The 22,225-nt window shown below is 37.3% G+C and overlaps 1 long non-coding RNA gene across 2 annotated transcripts in view; it reads right to left on the bottom strand.

The window, feature by feature from the left end:
- Nucleotides 1-10,000: 10,000 nt before the first annotated feature.
- Nucleotides 10,001-22,225, bottom strand: part of LOC115280749 — a 28,345-nt gene continuing 16,120 nt past the window's right edge. For both annotated transcript variants that reach the window (XR_003903910.1, XR_003903911.1), the window contains one exon: nt 10,001-10,198. This is a non-coding gene — a long non-coding RNA (uncharacterized LOC115280749). The remainder of the gene's footprint in view (nt 10,199-22,225) is intronic.

The following is a 22,225-nucleotide window of genomic DNA, read 5'->3' as shown; positions in this document are numbered from 1 at the left end:
GGATAAGCAGGAAAGCATAAATAAAACACATATAAAAGTAAAGGGGGCCACAAATACAATAGACATTTAAAAAAATCATAACAAAATAGGTTGAGTAACTTGATGCCAGTAAATCTAGAAACAACAAAATTTGAATCACTCTCTAGAAAAAGATAACTTATCAAAACAGACTCAGAAAATCAAGAAGTTGAACAGAACTATATCCATTAAAGAATTGGAATTGATAATTAAAAATATACACCCCTCCCCCCAAATCACACCAACCCAGATGGCTTTATAGGGGAACACAGTTAAACTTTCAATGATCATTGTGTTAAAATATTCCAGAGAACAAAAAAAAACACAGAAATGTTCCCAATCCATTGTAATGAGGATAGCATAACTTGACACCAAAGCTGAAAACATACAGTATTAGAACTGAAATTTGTAACTCAACAAATTTGTGAGCATATGTGTAAAAACCCTAAAGAAGATATTAGAACACCAAAACCAACTATTTATACTTTATACACACACACACACACACACACACACACACACACACATTTATATAAATACAATGTAGAATTTATCTCAAGAATTCAAGACTCGCTTAATATTAGAAAATCTTTTAATGTATTTTAAAACATTTATATACTAAAGGAAAAAAACGATCTTACTATACATACAAAAAGTATTAAATTTAATTCATAGTTATAATAAAAAGAAAAACCATCAGAAAACCAGGAATAAAAGGAAATTTCTTAAATGTGACAAAGCATTTTTCAAGTTTATTTATTTTAAGAGAGAGAGATGGAGAGCACACACATCAGGGAAATGGAGAGAGAGGAACCTTACACACGCTCCAACCTGTCAGCACAGAGCCCAAAGCAGGGCTTGAAACCACAAACCTCAAGATCATGACCTGAGCCCAAATCAAGAGTCGGATGCTTAACCAACTGAGCCACCCAGGTGCTCCAGTGACAAAGCATATTTTAAAAGACTACAGAAAACACCATAATTAATGACACAACTTTAGAAGCATTTATTTTAAGACAAAGAAGACAAGAAAAAATGATTGGTATCACCACAACTGTTCAACACTCTTCTGGTGGTCCCAGCCAATGGAATAAGGCAGGAAAAAAAGACAACACCCTAAAATAATTACAAAGTAATCATTGTTATGTAGGCTTGTTCAAAAATTTTTGAAGGGTTTTGGCTGATTTTGATATTTCTGAACAGAGTAAGTATACCTTCCTAAAGGAAGACTCCTTCCCTGTTAGGTGTAGATTTGTTAAATTACACATTTTCCCAATCAGATTTTTCTGATTAGAGGCACTCACAAGATGCTTTGATCCAAAACTGGGTGATGAGTAGGGTGTTATGTTATAATGACTAGTAATGTTCCCTTTAAGAAACAAAAGCAACTATGAACTATTGGGACTTCATCAAGATAAAAAGCTTTTGCACAGTGAGGAAATGATCAACAAAACTAAAAGGCAACCTATGGAATTGAAGAAGGTACTTCCAAATGACATATCTGACAAAGGGCTAGTATCCAACATGCATGAAGAACTTATCAAATTCAACACCCAAAATATAAATAATCCAGTTATGAAATGGGCAGAAGACATGAACAGACATTTCTTCAAAGAAGACATACAAATGGCTAAAAGACACATAAAATCATGCTCAACATCACTCATCATCGGGGAAATAACAAATCAAAACCACAACGAAATGCCACCTCACACCTTTCAGAACGGCTAAAATTAACAACTTAGGAAACAACAGATGTTGGAAAGGATGTTGACAAAGGGGACCCCTCTTACACTGTTGCTGGGAATGAAAACTAGTGCAGCCACTCTAGAAAACAATATTGAGTTTCCTCAAAAAGTTAAAAATAGAAGTACCCTATGACCCAGCAATTGTACTACTAGGTGCAATTTTTACAAAAATACTGATTTGAAGGGGCACATGTACCCCAATGTTTATAGCAGCACTACCAAAAATAGCCAAAGTATGGAAAAAGCCAAATGTCCTTTGACTGATGAATGGATAAAAAAGATGTGATATGTGTGTATGTGTGTGTATGTGTGTGTGTGTGTGTGTGTGTGTGTGAGTGTGTGTGTGTATTTCACTATACACACACACACTCACACACACACACACACTCACACACACATATACACACATATATAATGTGGATATAATGTGGAATATATATATATATATATAATGGAATATTACTCAGCCATCAAAAAGAATGAAATCTTGCCATTTGCAACAACATGGATGAAATTACAGTATATTATGCTAAGAGAAATAAAGACAAATACCATTTGATTTCATTCATGTGGAATTTAAGAAACAAAACAGATGAACATAGGGGAAGGGAAGAAAAAATAAAATAAAGTAAAAACAGAGTAGGAGGCAACCCATAAGAGATTCTTAACTTTAGAAAACAAACTGAGGGTGTCTGGAGGGAAGGGGAGTGGGGGATTGGCTAAATGGGTGATGGGCATTAAGGAGAGCACTTGTGATGAGCACTGGGAGTTACATGTAGGTGATGATCACTAAATTCTTCTCCTAAAACCAATGCTACACTATATGCTATATGTGAACTCACTTGAATTTAAATAAAATCTTGGAAGAACAAAAAGTAATAATGCTCCCATTCAGATTCAGGAGTCCTGAGTTACTTAATACATTGTACACTAATCTCAATTAGATAGGCAAAGAGGCGACATGTGGAGATATATTTGGCTAATACAAATCATGACAGAAGTGGCATGGATCTGGAGCTCTTAGCTATGAAAGCCTGGATGTAACAGCTTCTGTGTTATGATGGAGAGTACACCATTCCAGAGCCAGCAATTTGTGTTTTAATAAGATATCAAGGTGATTGTGATGCATGCCCAAGTTTGAGAGCCACTGCTCTGGAGAAACTCTTGCCCAAGTGCCCAGGAAGAAATATGTAAGGATGTTTAATGTGGCACTATTTGTAATACCAAAATAGGTGGGAACAATCTCGGCATCTTTGGAGAGGGAAGGGATAAATAACTGACTTAGTTGTATACAATAGATTCTACACATCAGTTCAAATGAAAGAACTGTATCTCCAAGTTTAAATCTCCAAAACCTAATGCTAAATGGGAAATGCAAGGTGCAAAAGAATTTAAATGGCATGATACCACTTATTCAAAATTTTGAAACACACAAAATCATGGAATATATTATTTATGATATTTATGTAACTTTTTAAAAACACAAAAACATTGAGTGACTCATACACACCAATTCCAGGACAGTGGTTATTTCTATGTAGGAAAGGAAAATGAATTTGGGGTATGCTTTAACATTTTATAAGAAAATATGACAGCATTTTAATATTTATTAAATCTGATATGTGTTCATTGGTTTTTGCTATATTATCTATACTTTTATTCACACTTAACAAAACCTTAATTAAAATAAAAAAACATGTTTGGTTTTTTTTCAAGTAAATTTTCATTTGCTAAAATAGTTTTATAAATATCTAGTAGTATTGCCATGTTTCATTTACTAGGACTTATTGTCAGAAAGAAGGTCAGTGCACAATCAGTAAAATGCTGTTTTAAGTACCTCAGTAAATATGTATTTTTAATGTTTATCTATTTATCTTGAGAGAGAGAGAGAGAGAGAGAGAGAGAGAGAGAGGGGCAGAGAGAATCCCAAGCAGGCTCTGCACTGTCAGCCCGATGCAGGGCTCAAATCCACGAACTGTGAGATCATAACCTGAGCCAAAATCAAAAACTGGAACTCAATGGAGTGAACCACCCAGGCACCCCAGTAAGTATGTATTTTTAAATTCTGTTCATATTCAACTTGATCTCTGGAACTGCTGGCAGTCAACAATTTAGGAAGGACAAAATATATTGATCCCAAGTGAAAACTACAAGAGTAACACAGATACAGGACTAATATGCCTTGCATATTACAAGAGATCGAATGTTCTTTATTTTTTTAAATGTTTATTCATTTTTGAGAGAGAGAGGAGAGAGAGAGAGAGAGAGAGAGAGAGAGAGAGTGTGTGTGTGTGTGTGTGTGTGTGTGTGTGTGTGTGTGGGTGTGTGACCAGGGGAGGGTCAGAGAGAGAGGGAGACACAGAATCTGAAGCAGGCTTCAGGCTCTGAGTTGTTAGCACAGAGCCTGCATGAGGCTTAAACCCATGAACCGTGAGATCATGACCTGAGCCAAAATCAGATGTTTAACCAACTGAGCCACCCAGGCACCCCCTAATGTTCTTTAAATAAGGAAATTGGGTAAACCTTTTTGTAAAATAAATAATCATTCTTGAAATATTTGTAAGTTGCCATTTTCAAATATTTTACTTTCCTGAAGTATTATATACCTATAAAAATGTAAAAATTAGAGAACTCAGCTTTCTGGCATTGTTAGTGTTCCATATCACTGAAGGGGTAACTTAAGAACACTTTGAGAGGAGAAAGCCAAAATTTCAGACTAATCTATGTATCCATCTGTTTAGTTACCTATCTATAATTTTCCCCCATCCATCCATCCATGGCTTTCACATGTTCATTACAGACTATGCCAGCATTTAATAGTCAAGAGAAATTTGATAATTGTTAATTTACAAATACCACATTGTCAGGTAACAGGTAACTATAAGAATTGTATACATTTGCAGGATTTTATTTACTTAATCTTACAAAATCAGCTTCGAATTTCTACGAGGTAACATTAAAATGCAGCACCCCTGGAAACCTAATAGAGTACACAAAGTATTTTTACTAATCTTTTGTGTGCCAAAATTTATGTATTCTTAATATGTAGCTATTTAATCAAATATTTAACATTTTGAAGAAATGCAAAAATTGCTAACATGTCAAGAACTCTGAGAAATTGTAGGGAAAATGCTAACGAGACATCAGAGAAGAGCTCACCAAGACTAGGAGACTGAAATGAAGCTCTCAGAAAAAAGAGAAGGCAGAGGAAGTTGACCAAACAGAACTTCTGAAAATGATGGGAGTGAAGTGCTCTGGTAGGAATCTTCAAAGAGAAGTGCCAGATACAAATCCTTAACTTACTGTAAACAAGGACAAGCGTAACACGAAAGATAAGAGCCCTACTCAGCAGACTGCATCTCCTGATACCAGTACAAACGTTACGTGCATCGAATAAACGTGGGCATGATGGGATACGGCACTGAAACATCTACTCAGTCATCAGATTTTCAGGAGCGCCTGGGTATCTCAGTCGGTTAAGCATAAGCGTCTGGCTTCAGCTCAGGTCATGATCTCATGGTTCGTGGGTTCGAGCTCTCTGTCGGGCTCTATGCTAACAGCTCAGAACCTGTGTAAGGACGAAGGTCTGAATCAAACTGACTCCATGACAGGCTTCAAGTTTTCCCTCTGACCTTGGAGGCCTAAGTGTCGGTTTCCCAGAATCATTAGACAATAAAAGGGCACAGATTGCTCAACCAGGGACCACCCTAGTAACACCCAATCAGAAGTGGCCAGCTAAAATGCTTAACATTCCTAAGGGCAGGCCTAGAGATAGAAGCTGTAGATAATCACTTATTGCTTAAGGCTAGTTACACCCTATGTGGGGGTCCTGGGTCCACTCTGTAATTGGTTAATACTCTAAATGTTGTGATTGGGTCCCACGAAAAGTAAGGAACACTCTAAGCGATGTGTATGGTTAAAGTTACTCCCAATGATGTTATGCGATAATGATTGGACCCCTGTCCCTATGTCACCATTTCCTGTAACTCCCCCTCCCCAAACCCCATAAAAACCCTGCTCAGCCCTTGTTCCGGGCTCTCAGCACGGATCCACTGCGCTGGTGAAGTCTGTGAGCCCGAGTTTAGGCCCCGCCAGCCTAAGCCTGTAATAAAGCCATTTGCTTTTGCATGCGTGACTCGGTCTCTCTGGTGGTCCCTGGTTTTGGGGGACAATATTGAAATCTGGGCATAACACCTGGAGCCTGCTTCGGATTCTGTGTCTCCCTCTCTCTATGACCCTCCCCTGCTCGTGCCGTCTCTCTCTGTCTCTCAAAAACAAAAAAATAAAAAATAAATAAATAAAAAGATTTTCGTTGCACACATTGAGAAGCTAAAAAATCTAGTCAACATATATACAAGGGAGCATTGGGATAGAATCACTGCATTTAGTCACAAACCATATGGTTTTCTCAAGGGTAACAATTATACCAATTAAGTATTGTGTCTAAGATAGTTCATTGTGTTTATGATGCATTATCAGTAAATATGAATAAATAAAATCAGTTGCTATTTTATCATTTACACTTAAGAGCTGCTAGAACTTTATATGTTCAGTGCTCTAGGTCACAAATCTTCGTAAATAGTGAGAATCATGATGCAGACTTCCGCAAAGTATCATAGGTTTGAGGTAAAAAGGGAAAGACTTTGCCAAAACTTAAAGTCGGGAGAAGATGGTATCAGCACAAGCTTATAGTCAATGTCTGTCAGTTGTTGCTTTTCCGCCCTAGAAAGGCATGTCAGTGTAACTGAGGGTGTGGATGATGGTACGCGTGAAAACCTCAACTCCCCGAAGTCTTCCAAGATTAGGTGAGAAGTAAATCAGGGGCCTGAACCAAGTGAAATATCAGATTGATTCAGATGCAATTTGAAGTATCTTGGTTTGTGTTTGGTTTTTTGCTAGTTCAAGCCATTTTTTTTTTCAGGTTTCTTTTTTTTTTTTTTTAATTTACATACAAGTTAGTTAGCATATAGTGCAACAATGATTTCAGGAGTAGTTTCCTTAATGCCCCTTACCCATTGAGCCCATTCCCCCTCCCACAACCCCTCCAGCAACCCTCTGTTCTGTATATTTAAGAGTCTTCTGTTTTGTCCCCCTCTCTGTTTTTATTTTTGCTTTCCTTCCCTTATGTTCATCTGTTTTGTATCTTAAATTCCTCATATGAGTGAAGTCTTTCTCTGATATTTGATATTTGTCTTTCTCTGACTAAGTTCACTTAGCATAATACCATCTAGTTCCATCCATGTAGTTGCAAATAGCAAGATTTCATTCTTTTTGATTTTGATTGCATACATTGGATGGACATTTGAGCTCTTTTCATACTTTGGCTATTGTCAATAGCACTGCTATAAACCTTGGGGTGCATGTGCCCCTTCGAAACAGCACACCTGTATCCCTAGGGTAAATACCTAGTAGTGCAATTGCTGAGTCCCAAGGCAGGTCTATTTTTAATTTTTGAGGAACCTCCATACCGTTTTCCAGAGTGGCTGCACCAGTTGCATTCCCCCCTCCAGTACAAAAGAGATGCTCTTTCTCCGCATCCTCACCAGCATCTGTTGTTGCCTAAGTTGTTGGTTTAAGCCTTTAAACACACAATACATTGGTTTCTAAACAAACTGTTAGGTGGATTTTACCTTTTGTTGGAGAGAGAGTGTTACTGAAAACCATACAAAAATCAGGGGTTATAGTCCATTCTCTAATGGCAAGTATTTTTCAAATATTTTAGCTGTTTCTCTTTGTGTTCATCTTAATCTTTCTAAAAAGTGTGCTTAGAGTGCCATGTCTTGACTCGTGGATTCTGGACACTAACCATTGACTTACCACACCATTTTGGTGAGGATATAGCTCACTTACAGCCACCTTCCTCTCCTCATTTTTCTATCATAAATATATTCTATACGTTCTTTTTTAGTCAAAGCAAAAGTCAGACTTTATTAAACATTTAAATATTATTTATTGCTGAGTTATGCCATTGACTATGATTACCTCTTTCTCTGTGCAACTTTTTTTCTCTGAAGTCAATAATTGTTCTTCCTTAGAATTGGCAGAGATTTTTATTGTTGTGTTGTTCTAGTGGCGAGATCTTACCATACCATTTAAGAGCAATTGAATTCAACTTCTCATTTGGTGAAAGCCAGAAGATGGTCATTTTTCCCTGGAGCCTTCCACCTTCCCTTCCCATCTGCACTGGTTGCTTTCTAGGCCTAAGCACATGGCTGTCATCCTGGGATCTTGTCTCAGCACCATCCTGAGAATCCCCTACGTGTTCCTGCTGCTTCCTCAATCTCAAACCTCCTCCTTCTTGGTTAGTCCCTCATGGTGGTGGAGCACATCCTCCTGTAGCTTCTTGAGAGAAGGCAGACAGATAAGGAAGGAGGGTGAGGAGTTTCATCATTCAAAATGCACATTTTAACCTAATCTCCCTGTTTCCAGTTCAGCACATCCCTCTCCATCCTTCCTCTTCAGTTTTTGACTTCTGGATTTCATGATACGTTTTTTATTTAATGAAGATTATTCCAGAGAAGGAAACTTGTTACAGCTCCAGCTTTATTTTGTTGGCAAGAGCCAGAATTTGTTATTTTTAGAAAGCATTTATAGGCCCAAAACATGGAGTATTCAGAGTAAAGGGTTTTTACCATCAGTAACAGAGTAGGGAGGATATAATTTATAATGCAATGGCATTTCCGGTATATGAGGTGAAGCAAAAGCCTTTTCTGGGCTGGGAGAAGGTATCCGAGGGTGGAGGGAAGCAAGAAAGTGGAGACTTAGTAAAAGTCCATTTTCTGCCCGGCCATGTTGGAATTAAAACCCCAAGGAATGACTCACAGACAGCGTTGGGGAGCACAGGGGGCTATGCCCATCCCCACTTTTCAGAGCACAGCCCAGGAAGATTCAATGTAAGCAGAGGGGTAAGGCATCCTGCTGAGAGGGTGACCTTAATTTAAATCTGATTCCTCTTCTATCACGGTAGATAAATGGGGAAGACACACAGTGATATGCCTTGGTCTCGATTTTTCCTGGCAGCAGCCTTGGGTTACACACTACCTTGGAATAGCAGTTATAAGCAGAGTGCCTGTGGTAGTGTGGTTAAGCTGAGCCACGGTGAGAGGCTATGCCTGACGCGTCAGTCAGAATTCTGAAAGCCTGTGGAGTGTTTTCAGGTTGATGCACATGCTGATGTGGCTGAGAATGTGGACACAAAGCATGACTGAAGATCATCCACAAAGGGCCATTCTCCTATTCAGATGATCCTTTTTTACTCTAGCTGAAGTGAAAAGTTATCCTAGAGCACAATGCACAAAGAGCAAAGAGCAAAACTATCATCAAAACTTAGGTAAACAAACTTTTGGCATCCTCCTCAGTAAGTCACACATCCTTTCTCTTTCTCCAGAGTCCACATGAAAAGTCTGTGGCATCCAATGACCATCTGATAGCAGAAAGAACTTGAACTGTAGCGTGCAAGAGTGGCTTCTACCCTTGTGCGCCATTGGCGGGAATGTTAACTGGTGCAGCCATTATGGAAAAGAGCATGGAGGTTTCTCAAAAATGATCCAGCAATTCCCCTACTAGCTACATGTCCAAAGAAAATGAAATCATTATCTAAAAGAAATATCTGCACTCCCCTATTCACTGTAGCATTATTCACAACAGCCCATACATTGAAACAATCTATCTATTAATAGATGAATGGATAAAGAAAATGTTATACACACACACACACACACACACACACACACATACACACACACTGGAATATTACCTAGCCTTAAAAAAGGAGGAAATCCTGCCATTTGTGACAAGATGGCTGAAACTGGAGGACATTATACTAAGTGAAATAAGCCAAACACAGAAAGACAAATACTCATCATCTCACTTATGCGGGAAATCTAAAATAGTCATACTCCTAGAAACAGAGAATAGAATATGGTTGTCAGGAGCCAAGGGGAGGGAAAAATGAGAAGATGTTGGTCAAAGGGTACAAAGTTTCAGTGATGCAAGATGAACAAGTTCTGGGGATGTAATGTACAGCATGGTGACTATAGTAAACAAAACTCTATTATATATTTGAAATTTGCTAAGAGGGTAAATCTTGAATGTTCTCACCACACAAAAAAGATGGTAACTATGTGAGGTGATTAATATGTTAATTAGCTTGATTTTAGTGATCACTTCACAGTGTGTGCATATATCAAAACATCACTTGTATACCTTAAATACATACAATTTTTATTTGTCAGTTACACTTTAATAAAGCTGAAAAAAACCAGTGAGCTCTAATCCATTCTTTTAGTAACTAGCTCTGTGACCTTGAACCAGTCATGTCTCTTCTCTCAGCTTCAGTTAGCTCTTCTGTAATTGAAGGGGTTGAACTGTGCCTTTGTCCTATGGGTCATCTGAATGCTTCAGCAGGAAAAGCAGCTGAATAATTTTAGGGGCTGAAGTGAATAAAAATTAGATTTCAGCCACATTACTCTTATTATTAAATAGCTACCTAATCAGACCTCTCTTTCATCCCAAATTAATCTGTAATGATTTAAATTACCACTTACAGTTTTTGAAGTGCTTGCTCCTACATTTTCCCCCTTTTCCTCCCTTCAACCTTTCTGAGGTAAATAGGGCATGCATTTATATATCCATTATTTTTCTCCTCGGGAAAATGTACAACTCTCACCCCAGGATCCCCATGGTCGATAGCAGCAAGTCTCATGTCAAGATCCCTAGAGGGCACCTATTACAAATTCTTGTTCCCGAGCTCTATTCGAGACCTACTAAATCAGAATCTCTGAGACAGAGGACCTGGGATTTGTTTACATTTCCCTCAAGGTGATTTTTATACACTTCAAATTCGACAATCATAGTTTACAGAACATCTGAAGCCCTACTATGTGTCGGGCACTGCCTAGCTGCTTTAAATATATATATTTTCATTCAATCATCATAACTGCTCAGTGAAGGGTATATTGTTTTTAAATAAACTCGTTTTTTGGAATAATGTTAGATTTGTGGAAATGTTGCAAAGATAGCAGTGACAGTGTATCCTCACCCAGCTTCAGGGGCCCTTGTTGTTATTATTTACACCACTGTGGTTAGTTTGTCAAAATTAAGAAACCAACAGTGCTAATTAGTGTTAAGTGAACTGAATTTTATTCGGATTTCACCCAGTTTTTTCATTCGTGTCTTCTTTTCTGTGCTAGGATCTAGTCCAGGCGAATACATTGCATTCAGTTGTTATGTGACTGGTCTGTGATGATTTCTGTGGTCTGTGACAGCTCTTCAGTGCCTCTTTTTGCTTTGGTGACCTTGGCAGTTTTGAGGAGTACTGGTCAGGTGTTTTGTGGAATGTTTCCTCAAATTGGGTTTGTCTGATATCTTTTCTCATGGTTAGACTGGGGTTATACGTTTTTTCAAAGAATACCGCAGAGGAGAAGTGCCTTTCTCATCACACGATCTCAGGAGCCCATGATATTCATATGACATCACTTGGTGATGTTGAAAAGGTATATGCTGGTAATCCCAATTCAACCAATGAGGAAACAAAAAGTTTATCAAGCCCAGTGTTCCATGGCTGCTAAGTTATAGAATTGGGGTAAAAATTTCATTTCCTTTTTCTGTTGTTTTGGTTGCAAGTAACCATTCCCCCCATAAAACTCTCCATTCAACCGGACTTGTCATTCCCCTGCATTGTTTTATGCTCTGCTCAACACCCAAGTTTTCCAAGTTCTCCAGTATTCAGCTCAAATCCAACCTCCTCTCTGAAACTCTCCATGACCCCCAACATAGTCTTATTTGACGAAATCCTGAAGCACTTACTGTCTGCCTCTAATATTCCACTCTGTGCATATTTTCTTAACCTCTGTCATTCCAAGCTAAAATGGAATGGATAAGAAAGAGAGATCAATCTGCATGGGAATCCATTTGTGCCCAAACTGAATGACCTTGATACCTTACCATCTTCAGTCTGCTACAGGATGCTTCCAAACCACAAATCTAATTATATCATTACTCTGCTTAAAACTTTTAAATGTCTTCCCATTATCTGTGACATAAAGTCCAAATGCTTGATCCTCGCATATAAGGCCTTCATGTGACCACTGTCTATTATTTCATCTTATCTCCAGCCATCACCTTACTCTCCACTCCACAACACCCTACGTTTCAGTTGTGATGAACAATCGGCAATTTCTAAGCCCCAGGCCTTTGCATCTGCTTTATCCATGAGGATGCCATTGCAGAAGCCTCCAGTCCAAACTGGCTGACAGAACAAGGACAATTATAACATCAGGTAACAGAAACATGAAAAGCAGGGACGGTTGTCCAGCAACTCAACAATGTCATCAAAGACCATGGTCTATTTCTCTCTTTATTTTGCCATCCTCAGAAAACTTGATTTGCCCTCAGACTGCTTCCTTTTATAGTCATAAGATGGCTGCAGTAGTTCTAAGCATCCCTTCCAAGCACAGCAACAACTAGAGACAAAAACAGGGCAATCTCTTCTAGTGTTGCCTCTTAAGAGCAAGACACATTTTCTAAAGCCCCTCAAACAGATTTTCTTTAATATCTCATTGGCCCAGACTGGTTGGTATGCCCACCCCGAAGCTAATCAAACAAAAGTAATGGGGAGTGCTTGGGTGGCTCAGTCAGTTAAGTGGCCAGCTTTGGCTCAGGTCATGATCTCATGGTTTGTGGGTTTGAGCCCCGCATCGGGCTCTGTGCTGACAGCTAGCTCAGAGCCTGGTGCCTGCTTCGGATTCTGTGTCTCCCTCTCTCTCTCTGACCCTCCCCTGCTTGTGCTGTCTCTCTGTCTCTCAAAAATAAATTTAAAAACATTTTTTAAAAAAGAGTAATGATCCTACCCTAATTGGTTTAAACCAATCAGCACTTACTCCTGAATGTAGGTATACGTCAGGGAGAGGGAGAAGACACCTGAGCAAAATGTCAGCTGTTCCATAAAGAAAGAAGGTAACGGGGGTGCCTGGGTGGCTTAGTTGGTTAAGCAGCTGATTTTGGCTCAGGTCATGGTCTCACAATTTGTGAGTTCGAGTCGCACACTGGGCTCTGTGCAGACAGCTAAGAGCCTGGAGCCTGCCTTGGATTCTGTGTCTTCCTCTCTCTCTGCCCCTCCCCTGCTCCAACTCTGTCCCTCTCTCTCTCTCTCTCAAAAATAAATAAGCATTAAAAAAAAAAGCTTAGAAAAAAAAGGTAATGGGTGTTGACTGGGCAACCAGGGATGTCTGTCACTGTTACTGTTGCCTTGTCTTCCTTATCTGCGAGATGTACTCCTTCCCACCTTTTAAGACTCCACTCAAATATTACCACTTCCAGTAAGCCTTCTCTGATATTGTCAGGCATAGTCCTCTGAACTCCTATATTACTGGGTTCATGCCTCTACTATAGCACTTACTACATATCTATAGTCCTGCTGCTTACAGAAAGAGTAGAACCCTGGAAGAAAGGCACCATATTCTATTAGCCTTCTGAGTTCAACCTTGTTGACAGAAAGAGAAAAAAAGAAGAAAGTAAGAGAAGGAGGGAGGGAAGAACTTAACTTCTTTGAGTCTCAGGTTGTTCATCTCTAAAATAAGAATCATTTTAATTCCTAATGGTCGTTTTAAAGATTAAATGGTATAATATACAAAAAAGCACACCACACAGTTTTTAACACATAGCTTCTCACGGATTTTTGGAGAACATGCACTCATCCTATATTGTGTAAATACCACCCACCTACTCTTCACACATTTCCTAGAACAATGCTTCATACAAGTATACTTGCTCAATAAATGTGTGGATAGGTTGCTTCAATCTAAAAAAATAGAGATTACGGAACAAACTAAACAACCAGTTCAGCTTGCCACGTCCTGATTTCCTTTATTAGACTGGCTAAGAGAACTTTTTAATAACATTTCCCCAATTCTCTATTAACAGAACTCTTAATTGAGGTTTTCCTACAACCACCCAGAATATGAGATCTGTACTCTCCGCTTCAGTGACCTTTCACTAGGCATTCTCCTCAGTATTCTGGGCTTCATTTCAGATCCATCCTTCTGAGGTATGCTTTCCTCCCCTTCCTAACACTTCTTTGTTGCTAAAAATAGGTGATGTCCCTTTGGAGCAAAAACACTTGGCAAATCAGTTAGCTTTTATAGGTACAGCTTTACACTGGTCCCTGCAAGATTGGGGGATGGATGAAGTAAAGGAAGAGGCTCACTGTGATCTCCATCTCTCTGTGCCCCTACATTCCTCAAAGGAGTCTCCAAATGTATGTAAAAATAGTAATACCATACTCATCGAAAATGCACAAGCTAAAGTATGTTAAGTGAGACTTTGCAGAATACTAAAGAGTAAACAAAACAGCTGGCTCAGGAGATCACCAGGAAGCATTTTGAGGAAACATTTAATTAAAGGGCCCCATGCCCAACCCAACAAACTGGGGTTGGAACTCTTGGTGATTACAACTTAACAACACACCTCTTGGAGGAAAACTGGAGCATGCAGTATGGCCAGTTTCCTTCAGACTGTCATGGATATAGTTAGGAATTCTCTTACTTAGATCTCTCCTGGTGTGTACTGTCAGCTCAGGTTCTGCCTATACTCAGTTCTATACATACTGTGAAGTTTTGTGACATTAACACTGAAAGAGGCATCAATCAGTATATTCCATATTTCTTCCCATTGCAGTGGATATTTGCTTGGAAATAGTCTATTTCTCTGCAAGCAAAAATGTTATATTAGATACAATATTTAATCTTCCTCACATCATATGTGTGGATTAATGTATTCATGTAGATAGACCCATATCTCCATGAGTATCAAGGCATGAACATGTTATTGCACACATATATACATTCATGCACATATTTGTATGTGTACATACTTCAAAATGAATGTGTTTTTACCACTTTGCACTTCTGAAACTCATCTCTGGATCTGCACTGCCCTAATTTCTTTGAATAAAAGTAGCAAAATTACAGCACAAACTGAAATGGCTCAGAGGCCTAAATTGAAAGGTAACTAGCCCAATTTAGTACTCAATTAAATCCTATTCTGTTTAATCTATTAGCAACTGTGTCGACCTGCTTGTCAACTGCTCTCTTCTGATCCTTATATCCTTAACTCAAAAACCATGCCACCTTCTCTTTATTTCTAAAGTTCATGCCAAGTTTCCAGCCTGCTATTCAGTATTTCATACATATTCTTAGGGTCAAGCTTCTCATGGCTTGATTTGCAGGCCTCTGGTTATCTGTCAAAAAGATTCCTTAGGTGTAAAAATAGTCCAGCGAGTGAGTCACACAAAGATGGATAATGGAGGGTCAGAGGGAAGTGTGAAGAATTAGAAGTATTCTCTAATGAAAATTAGTATTATCACAGAATAAAGCACAAAGAGTAGATCAACATCAAAACAATATTATCACTGATGGGTTATCCAAATATTAACATCTCTAGTGCTGGGGAATGGACAGTCACCACCAAGCATGCTTTCCAACCATTGAGATCATATCTGTCTTCCTGTAGTTTCTACCATTCAAATATTCATCTAAAGCCCATTAGAGTGGTTGTCCTCTAGTGGCTAGCCACCGACTGCTTTGAAAATCTGATGAAAATGGTAAGCCATTTTCACAGAAAACTGCACATGCAAAAATATTTCTTGCAATTTCATGGAACTCACAAGTTCTGTGAAGCCTACCCATCCATAGACTCCCTGGTGAAGAATTCCTCACTACCGTTTTGTACTTGGTAGAGAAATGGGGGAAAAATAAGCCACAATTTCCTCCTTCAAGGAGCTTACCTTCTAATAACAAATGCTTGTGAAACATCTAATAGCAAAAAGTAGTATATGGTAAAGTACTCATCATACATGGGAGAGAAGCAGAAAATTCTACTCTTGCCTATACAGCAAGATGGATGTCCTTGGAAATGGCCACCATGCACTCACATTCCATATAGGAAGTAAAAGCCTTCTGCTGTGTTCTCAGAAACATCATCTGGTAGCACAACACCAGGGAACAGAGGAGGGGGCTAATCATGGTCAGGTATATGGTACTCAATAAATGTTTAGTGAATAAGTAAATGATCCAAGAATAAAATGTTCCTTGATCTTCCAGAGGAGAATTTCATAGGCCTCCAAGCCTCCTTAAGTTTCTGTCCACTTCACCACTTAATCCAAAAATGTCAAAGTATTTCTAAACCCAAACAAACCTCTATGCCATATGTTTTAGATGAATTTTAAAAGGTTAGAAAGGTGTGTCCAAGGTCACAAAAGCTAAACTATAGAATAGAATGCAGAAGGTTCTCCATGCCAATCAAATCTTAGGAAAGGAGTACTGGGACTTCTGTTTTAACTTCTTAATAATGATACCTTCTAACAGAGTGATTGGATAGCTTTCAGAAGAAGTGATTAATTTTCTTTGAAACTCAGATGTTAACTCTGCTTTCTTTATAGGAGGGTGACCTTGAAGCCAAGAAACTTCAATAAATCAAGTAACTGGAAAAAACCTCCTAGCTGGTCCTTATACAAAATGTGTTCTTTCAACTTGGATTGTTGGCCTTTAGTTCTTTACATGTCTATCATATACTGTAAGGAAGACACACAATGACTTATTCCTAAGTCTGATGGTGCAGTACACATAGGCGGCAACTAAATACAGAGCCTCCAGGGGTCTTGATATGTTATTCAATAGCCAATTAACAGTTACTAATGCAGTCTAGAATATGCATACATTCTTACCATAGTGTTGATAAATGAACGGGAAAATGTCCTTATTTTTTCAGTTAATATATACAGAGCCAGTGAGTTCAGAGAAACAATTTAGAAGTGTAATCCTGAATAGATGGCTTCTCTCCACATGCTATCTCTGAAGGGGATTTTTTTCAAGGTAAATAGACACAAATGTTTTGGCGCATTGTGTACCAAAATGTAGATTTCACAAGAAGCATTTTCCAGCATGAAACAAGTTTCTTATTAATCACATTTTATGACAGAGACAAAAACTGGTCTGGGAGCTGGCTTAAGGCCTACACTGCCATTCCATCATTACATTACTCTCATTGATAGACATTATGTTCAATTACTTCTAAGATATTTAAGTCATTTTAAATCTGCCCATTCTCTCCCTCTCATTCCTACACTCACCTCCCCCTGGCCAGCTAGTTCCTAACAACATTAGCCGCAAAGGCAGTATGTCTCTCTTTAAAATACTCATCTTCTTAAAAATTTTAATGAAATAAAATGGTTCTCTTCTATCCCACAAAGTATGAGTGTATTTACTGAGAACAACATATATTACTGTTTCATTAACTTATTTATTCAGCAAATATAATTCAGGGAGCTACCCTATGAAGGGGTAAAAGATACAAGTCCCAATTCTGTCACTGATTATATGACATAAAGACAATCCTAACTTCTTCCCTTAGTTTCACCATCAATGATATATGACCTGCTCACCTGATAAGTCTTTGCGTAAGTATGTCCATTTTTCATTCATTCATTCATTCATTCATTCATTCATTCATTCATTCATTCAACAAATTTTCATTGAGTCCCTACTCTGTGCTGAGCACTGGCATAGTACTATGGATATGATAGTAAACCAAACAGACCCGAGCATGACCTCACAGACCTTACAGCCTAACCTGTAAGAATAAACAGAAGGAATCAAAAGTGAAGGTTGTATTTGAACAGGAAAGTGAAAGGTATCCTAACTTGGGAGCCTTTGGGCTATAACCTTTTTTTGCCCAGAGCTCTAGAAAATGCTCCAGAGAAATTATATGGATTACAAGAGAAAAAACATTATCAAATATGCAAAAAGGGACCACCTCATAACTGTCCCATATCCCTGTTGGCTCAAAATATGAGTTCAAGTACAATCCAAAATATTTTTTCTTCTATGTGTGCTTTCCTATCCTCCTCTCCTCCTCCCTAATTGCTCATGGTGGCTTTTTTTTTTTTTTTGGAAGTAAGCCATTACAATCTAAGTGTACACACAGGACTTTAAACACAAATGCACAAACAGGAGCAGAATCCTCCACAAAACCAGATGATACGCTATCTTCTCTAGTCCAATAGTTCCTACAACATGGAAAGTGACCACTAGAAGACATGAAATTATTTTAGATGGTACATAGATAAAATTTTCTTAACGGTTATGTGTTTACCTTAATGTGTATAAGGAAAAATATAAACAAGCATGTAAAAACCATGATTTCACTGATTTGGGGGGTTACTTCGAGGCTAAAGTAGATAGCCATATAAAAGTCTACTTTACGCAGACCACATGAATTACAGGAGCAATTCTCAAATGTGCCCATGAATGTTCCCACCCTTCCACCATAACTTTAGAGACACAGCGAGCAGAAGTGCTACCTCTGGCACTTGGATCTCCCATCCTGAATGACCAATCTTATCTTGCAATGATCATGTCTGAGACACGCTATACTTATTGAAAACAACAGCTCCAGAAATCATCTTGGGGAAACCTTAACTGGCTCAACTTCAGCCTAGTTCACCCCTTAAAGCAAACCTTGTGGCCAGGGGATGAAATTCTCAAATTGGCCAGTCCTAAGCCTTGTTGTCCCCTCTGGAACCTGGGGCTACAGCAACCCCACCTAACCCATATGGATTAACCATCGAGGAGATGTGGTTCCACAAAAGAAAACTGAGAAACTGTTCTCTGTATGTATAATGAGAATATACATTATATTAAATTATGTTATTGTGAGGATTAAAAGAAATAAAGAATGTACTTTGCTTGACAGGGTTCAAAAATGGTGGAACTAGCAGCAATAACAATTATTATTGTTTGTTAACATGATAATTGTTGCTATAGTAATAGTTTCTAAAACAGTTTTAGGGCCACCTTTTGTTAACTTAATTATTTTATCAATCTACAAATGAAGGACAATTATTTGAATATAACCTTTGGAGAGGGATTAAGTCAAAATAGCACTTCCTTCCTCTTAAATTTGTTTATCATCCTCATGCATAATCCAGGTACTCTGAGTTACCACAATCAAATGTTCAGTGTCTCATCAAACAGCTTTTGCTTCAGTCTTAAGTGACATGCAGTTCTGTCACACCATAACTTTATCTAAATGATAATACACCAATAGTGTATTTATGGTAATGCTATATTTATAACAATGGATTGCAAAGTATTTTTCATAGAGCCCATATGATAATGTGAGCTAATTTAGTGTTTAGAGTTTCAAAATTAAAAGTAGTGACAATAATAAAAAAAACAGCAGCATCGGCGAAGCATTACTAGAATCTTTACTTTTTTAAAAAGCACATTATGTGGTCAGGGAGAACAGTTAAAACAAATGTGAAATTTAAAAATAACAAAATAAAATCAGGTATACTTCTGTGAACCAAAGATGTATATATACTTTAAATAACCCAATTATTCAAGATTTATGATAGACTGGCGTAAATTAAAGAGTTAACCAAAATATTTCTAGTAAAATAATATATGAATAAAACATATTTGGTTCTTTATTTTATGAATAGACTTCAGATTATCATCTGTTAATTTTATCATAAAAAACACACATAATAAATATAAAGCATTAAATAAGTTTCTTCAATATTTAGGCCTTTAATAAAATACAAAAATAAACTTTTAAAATATACAGTATATTTATTTTACCTTTATTGCTGCAAATTTTGACAAAATACTGGAGAAATGACACAAAAGTGGGTGAAATACTGTCTAAATATCATAAATTTAAAATACTTTGGAATAAGTTATAGTAAGGAATTTTAAAATCTTGGAACTGCATGTGCTAGTTATGGCTGATTTTTTGAAATATAAAAATGATAGCCAAAAGAGAAAAAATGAGCTCACCATAAATTCTATCTTGACTGTCAAATAAATGATACGTAAACAGAGATAGCTAATCTCCTACCTTTACCTCAACTGAATTAGAAAAGGCAGGAGAGGTTTGCTTTAAGTAAAGAATTATAAGTTCCTGTTTCTTTAAAATGTTTGCATCTATGTTCATGAAGGATATTCGTCAGTAATTTTTCTTTTGCTGTAATGTCTGGTTCTGCTATTGGGGTAATCTGCTGGCCTCATAGAAGAGAAGTATTCCCTTCTCTTCAATTTTCTGAAAGTTTATGAGAATTAGCAGTTTTTCTTCCTTAAAAGTTTAGTAGAATTCCCAAGTGAAGCCATTTGGGTCTCCCATTTTCTTCATGGGAGGATTTTTAACTACAAGTTCAGTTTCAATAATATATAGGGTGATCCAGGGTATCTATTTCTTCTAGAGTAAGTTTGGTAATGTGTGTATTTCAGAATGAATGTCTATTTCACCTAAGTTGTTGAATTCATTGGAACCTAAATTGTTCATTATATTCCCATATTATCCTTCTTCATATCACCATAATCTATGACATCACCTCTCTCATTCTTGATATTAGTAATTTGTCCTATATCTTTTTTTTTCCCCTTAGCAGCCTGACTAGAGTTTTATCAATTTTACTGATCTTCTCAAAGAACCAGCTTTTGGTTCTATTTCTTTTTCTCTATTTTTTGTCTTATATTCCATTGATCTTTATTCTGATTTTCACTAATTCCTTTCATTTGCATACTCTAGGTTTAATTTACTCTTCCAGTTTAAGGTGAAAGATTAGGTTACTGATTTGAAACTTTCCTTCTTTTCTCACGTAGGTATTTTGTGATACAGAATTCCCTCTAAATATCACCTTAGCAGCATCCCACAATTTGTGGTAGATTATGTTTTCATTTTCATTTGGTTCAAAATGCTTTCTAAATTCCTTCTTGATTTCTTCTGACTCACAGTGATTCAGAAGGGCAGTATTTAGTTTCCATATATCTGGAGATTTTTGAGACATCTTTCTGTTATTGATTTCTAATTTGATATCATTAGGTATGGCTAGAAAATATACTTACTGTGGTTTGAATCTTTTGAAGTAAATGAAAATGTATTTTATGTCCTAGAATATGTCCTTCAAAAGAATTTATATTCAGTACTTGGGGGGAAAGTGTTCTATAAATGCAATTTAGGTAAGCCAGGTTGATTGTGGTTGTCAAGTCATTTATGTTATTATTAATTTTCTATATATCTTATGAATCATTGAGAAAGGATTGTTGCAAACCTCAACTAAGGATTTCTTCCTTAATTTCTGTCAGTTTTTGTTTCATATATTTTAAGGCTGTGTAATTATATGCATAAAAGTTTGAATTAATATATATTTCTTGATGAATTATCCCTTTATCATTATGAAATGACATTCTCTTCTATGAATCTGCTTTGAAATTTGCTCTGAAATCTGTTTTGTCTAATATTAGGTAACCCTCCAGCTCTCTTCTGATTAGTGTTAGCATGGTATATCTTTTTCCATCCTTTAACTTTTAAACTTATTTGTGTCTTTATATTTCAATTGCATATATATATTGGTCATGCTTTTTAAAATCTGATCTGACCTTTTAATTGGGGTGTTTAGACCATTTACATTTAATGTGATTACTAATACAGTTCAACTTATGTCTATCATCTTGCTATTTATTTTCTATTTTCCCCAATTATTCTTTCTTCTCTTTTCCTTTTTCAGCCTATTTTTATTAAATGCGTATTTTTTATATTGCATTTTATCTCCTTTGTTGGCTTATATAGCTGTAACTCTTGGTTTACATTTTAGCAGGGTTTATATTACACATCTTTAGCTAATCACAGTGTACCTTCCAGTAACATATTATTTACATAGAAGAGATTTATTGCTCCTAAATTTCACACTTTTATTTCTCCCCTCCTACCTTTTTTGTTATATATTGACTTAACTATAAGCCTCAGAACATATTGGTAATAATTGTGTTTAGACAATAAATTCTTTCAAAGTAATCTATACAAGAAAAAATCTTGTACATTTACTCATGTAGCTACCAACTCTGACAGTATTTCTTTCTATATTTTCACTTGGCGCCATTTTCCTTCTGACTGAACAACTTTGGACTTTCTTAGGACTTTCTTTCTAGTAGTATGGGTCTAGTGGTGATAAAACCTTTTGTATTCTTGAGAAATTTTTTTGCCTCTATTTTTTTTTACAATTCCTTTATACTTTTTTTTCATTTTATTTTATTTTTTAATAGTTTATTGTCAAATTGGTTTCCATATAACACCCAGTGCTCTACCCCACAAGTGCCCCCCACAATGACCATCACTCCCTCCTTCCCTCCCCCTCCCCCTTCAGTCCATGGTTCGTTTTCAGTATTCAGTAGTCTCCCTTGATCTGTGTCCCTCACTCTCCCCCTCTCTTTCCCCTTTCCCCTCCCCATGGTCCCCTGCCAGGTCTCTCCTGTTAGACCTATGAATGCAAACATATGGTATCTATCCTTCTCTGCCCGACTTATTTCGCTTAGCATGAAACCCTCGAGGTCCATCCACTTTGCTACAAATGGCCATATTTCATTCTTCCTCATTACCATGGAGTATTCCATTGTGTATAT

The sequence above is a fragment of the Suricata suricatta genome, chromosome 16 (assembly GCF_006229205.1).
Source record: "Suricata suricatta isolate VVHF042 chromosome 16, meerkat_22Aug2017_6uvM2_HiC, whole genome shotgun sequence".
NCBI classification, from domain to species: domain Eukaryota; kingdom Metazoa; phylum Chordata; class Mammalia; order Carnivora; family Herpestidae; genus Suricata; species Suricata suricatta.
The sequence above is the reverse complement of the archived record's forward strand: the minus strand, read 5'-3'. Positions and strand labels throughout refer to the sequence as shown.